Source organism: Heterodontus francisci, unplaced genomic scaffold (assembly GCF_036365525.1).
Source record: "Heterodontus francisci isolate sHetFra1 unplaced genomic scaffold, sHetFra1.hap1 HAP1_SCAFFOLD_337, whole genome shotgun sequence".
Taxonomy (NCBI): Eukaryota; Metazoa; Chordata; class Chondrichthyes; order Heterodontiformes; family Heterodontidae; genus Heterodontus; species Heterodontus francisci.
Window position 1 is genome coordinate 1,028,686 of NW_027141841.1, and position 4,724 is coordinate 1,033,409.

Genomic DNA, 4,724 nt, shown 5'->3' on the forward strand with positions numbered 1-4,724 from the left:
CCTGAAGGAAGAAGATGGCTTGGTAACGTCTTCACAGTCCGACATACTAAGGATCAGCAAATCCTTTTATGCTGGGCTGTATGACGCGAAGCAAACAGACAGCAGAGCCTCCCAGTCCTTCCTGTCATCTATCACAGAGGTCTTAGATGACAGCAGGAGGAGAAGATTGGACAAGCCGCTAACTGTGGACGAGCTGACAAAGGCCGTCGAGTCCTTCGAGACGAGTAAAACACCCGGGAGCGACGGCTTACCGGTCGAGTTGTACTCGGGCCTGTGGGACTGGGTCGGCCCGGACCTGCTGGAAGTATACGAGACTATGCTCCTGGCCGGCAGCATGTCAGAATCCATGAGGAAAGGCATCATCACCCTCATTTACAAGCAGAAGGGGGAGAGGGCAGAAATCAGAAATTGGCGGCCCATCTCACTGCTTATTGTTGATTACATGATTCTGTCCAAAGTCATAGCCAGTCGAGTCAAATCTGCTCTGGAGTTGGTGATTCACCCCGATCAGACCTGTACTGTACCCGGCAGGAAGATCTCTGATAGTCTCGCGCTACTCAGGGATTCGATCGCCTGCGTACGGGACAGGAGGGTGGACACCTGCCTCATCAGCCTGGACCAGGAGAAGGCTTTTGACAGGATATCGCACACCTATATGATGGACGTGCTTTCCAAAATGGGGTTTTGGGAGGTAATCTGCAATTGGATCCAACTACTCTGCACAAACATCAGTAGCGCTGTTTCAATCAACGGGTGGGAATCGGAAAGTTTCCCGATCAAATCTGGAGTCAGACAGGGCTGTCCTCTCTCCCCGGTCTTGTTTGTCTGCTGTATTGAACCCTTTGCTGAGTCTATTAGGAAGGATGCGAGCATCGGAGGGGTGACAATCCCAGGCAGCGGAGGCACTCAAGTTAAAACCTCCCTGTACATGGATGACGTCGCCGTCTTCTGCTCGAATCCGCTGTGGTTCGCAGACTGATGAGCATCTGCGACCAGTTCGAACTTGCCTCGGGAGCCAAAGTTAACCACGGCAAGAGCGAGGCCATGTTCTTTGGGAACTGGGCTGACCGATCCTTTGTCCCCTTCACCGTCAGGTCAGATTACCTGAAGGTGCTGGGGATATGGTTCGGAAGGGCCGGGGCGTGCACCAAAACATGGGAGGAGCGAGTAGCCAAGGTACGACAAAAGTTGGGCATGTGGGGGCAGCGATCTCTCTCCATTGTGGGTAAGAACCTGGTCATCAGGAGCGAGGCGCTCACGTTGTTGCTCTACATGGCGCAGGTCAGGCCCATACCCTACTCCTGCGCCGTGGCAGTCATCCGAGCCATCTTCCGCTTCATCTGGGGATCTAAAATGGACAGGGTCCGGAGGGACACGATGTTCAAATCTCTGGACAAGGGCGAGAAAAATGTACCCAACGTGGCCCTCATCCTGATGACCACCTTCGTGTGCGGCTGCATCAAGCTGTGTGTAGACCTCCAGTACGCAAACTCCAAGTGTCACTACGTGCTGAGGTTCTATCTGTCCCCAGTGTTGCGAAGGATGGGCTTGGCCACATTGCCGCGGAACGCTTCATGCAGTTGGGCCGTGCCGTACCACCTATCCTTCGTGGAGCAGTTTCTGCAGGAAAACACCTTTGACCACTGGTCCGTCAGGCAGTGGTCTGCACGGAATGTCCTCAAGGCCTTACGGGAAAAGGAGATGGTGGATCCTGTCGGATGGTTCCCCGAGCAGACCGTCAAAGTCATTTGGCGGAATGCCTCATCAGCAGCACTTTCAAACAAGCACCAAGATGTAGCTTGGCTGGTGGTGAGAAGGGCCCTTCCCGTCACATCCTTCATGCACACCCGAAGTCTCGCCCCCTCCGCACAGTGCCCCCGCGTTGGCTGTGGTGGGGAAGAAACGGTCGCCCACCTCCTCCTGGAATGTGTCTTTGCAAAGCAGGTGTTGAAAGAGATGCAGTGGTTTTTGTCGAGGTTCATCCCAAGCAGCTCTGTAACACAGGAGTCTGTGCTCTCCGGGCAGTTCCCAGGGACGCACACCGAGACAAACATCAACTGCTGCTGGAGGACTATCAATTCGGTGAAAGACGCCCTTTGGTCTGCCCAAAACCTGCTGGTCGTCCAGTGCAAAGACTTGTCCACCACCGAATGTTGCAGACTGGCACATTCCAAGGTCCAGGACTCCGTGCTGAGGCACGCACTAAAGGTTGGGGCAGCCGCAGCAAAGGCTCAATGGGGAAAGACTACAGTGTAAGGTCCCCCCACCAAGCTGAACTGAGGGGCTGGATCCATGGGAAACCCCTCGAACTGTATCGTTGATATTTTCATTTACTGTAAATATGAAACTGTAATTGGCATTACAAGAGTGAAATGGAAGGGTTGTGAAGAAACTCATGATAGTATTGAAGGAAACTGATCTCCCTTGCAATGGCTGTATTTTTTGGTGCCGTTTGAAACTGTCTGGCAATGTAATTTTTGCAGATTTTTATGAATAAAGTATATTTTGGAAATAAAAATAAAAGATATCTGTTCTTATCTGTTTAATATCTGATACGTCCCCTATCTGGGGACCAAATATTAAATTGATTTTTGGGACAGGGAAATGGAACAGGGGCTTGCCCCGTCCACTCCATGCATCCACCTGGTAAAAAAAAATGAACAAAAAAGTTTGCGGCTCCAAGAGTGAGAAAAAAAGGAATGTAGTGGTAGTAGGAGACAGCATAGTAAGGTGGATTGACTCTGTTCTCTGCAGCAAAGAGCAAGAGTCCAGACGGCTGTGTTGCCTGCCGGTGCCAGGATTCAGGACGTCTGCTCAGGGCTGGAGAGAAACATCCAATGGGAGGGGGAGGAGCCAGTTGTCGTGGTCCATGTCGGTACCAACGACATAGGCAGGACAAGGATAGAGGTTCTGCATAGTCAGTATGAGGAACGAGGCAGCAAATTAAGTAGGAGAACCTCAAAGGTCATCATCTCTGGATTATTACCGGAGCCATGTGCAAATTGGCATAGGACAAATAAGATTCGAAAAATTAATGCATGGCTCAAAGACTGGTGTGGTAGTAGTGGGTTCTGGTTCGTGGGGCATTGGCACCAGTACTGGGGAAAGAGGTGGCTGTACCATTGGGACGGTCTGCACCTGAACAGTGCTGGGACCGATGTTCTAGCGAGCCACCTAACTCGGGAAGTAGAGACAGTTTTAAACTGAATAGTGGGGGCAAGGGATCAAAATTGGGTAGATCTGGTGAATCAAGGAGGAGAGACAAGGCAAGAGAGAAAGGTATAAATATGGGAAATGATAAACAGACTGTGACAGGAAATGACAGAGCATACAAATCAAAGAGTAAATCAACAGATAAGGCTAGAGGTTACAAAAATAATAAAAGGACAAAACTAAATGTTCTGTATCTGAATGCATGGAGCATTCGAAACAAAACAGATGAACTGAGAGCACAAATAGAATAAATAAGTACAATCTGATAGTCATTACAGAGACATGGCTGCAGGGCGACATCGATTGGGATGTGAATATTGGAGGTTACATGGGATTTAGGAAGGACAGGAAGCTTGGAAAAGGTGGCGGGGTAGCTCTGTTAATTAATGATGGTATTAGCGCAATAGAGAGGGATGACCTGAGTTCTGGAGATCAGGATGTAGAAGCAGTTTGGGTTGAGATGAGAAATAATACAGGCAAGAAGTCACATGTGGGAATGGTGTACAGGCCACCTAACATTAATCACACTGTAGGATGGGGTATAAAAAAAGAAATGATGGTAGCTTGTCAGAAAGGTACAGCAATAATTATGGGGGATTTTGATCTCCATATAGACTGGAAAATTCTGATGGGCAGAGGTAGCCTAGATGAGGAGTACATAGAATGTTTTTGGGATAATTTCTTGGAAAAATAAGTTCTGGAGCCAACCAGAGAGCAGGCTCTACTAGACCTGGCATTGTGCAACGAGATAGGATTAATTAATGACCTCATAGTGAAGTTGCCCCAAAGTAGTAGCGATCATAATATGATTGAATTTTACATTCAGTTTGAGGGAGAGGAGAGTGGGTCCCAGACTGGTATTTTAACCTTAAATAAGGGTAATTATAGGGACATGAAAGCAGAGCTTGCTAAAGTGAACTGGCAAATTAGGTTAAGGGATAAGTCAATAGAGATTCAGTGGCAGACATTTAAGGAAAATTTCAGCATACACAGAATAGATACATTTCAACGAGAAAGAAAAATTCCAAAGGTGGGACTCACCATCCGTGGTGAACAAAAACAGTTAAAGATACTATCAAACTTAAAGAAAAAGCCTATAATTGTGCAAAGATTGGAGGCAGGTCAGAAGACTGGACAGAATATAAAAAACAGCAAGAATGACTAAAAGATTGATAAGGAAAGTAAAATTAGAGTACGAGAGAAAGCGAGCGAGAAATATAAAGACAGCTAGTAAGAGTTTCGATAGAAATTTTATAAAGAAAAGAGTTAACAAAGTGAGTGTTGGTCCTATGGAAAGTGTGTCTGGGGAATTAATAATGGATAATTAAGAGATGGCAGATGAATTGAACAGATACTTTGGATTGGTCTTCACCATTGAGGATACAAATAACATCCCAGTATTCGCTGTAAGTCAGGAAATGGAAGGGAGGGAGGAACTCAAGAAAATTACAATCACCAGGGAAGTGGTACTAAACAAATTGTTGGAGCTGCGGGATGACAAGTCGTCAGGT

The 4,724-nt window shown here is 47.5% G+C and overlaps 1 pseudogene; it reads left to right on the top strand.

Annotated features, from left to right (window-relative positions):
* Positions 1–2,500: 2,500 nt before the first annotated feature.
* LOC137364899 (U2 spliceosomal RNA) lies at positions 2,501–2,681 on the top strand (annotated as a pseudogene).
* Positions 2,682–4,724: the final 2,043 nt, after the last annotated feature.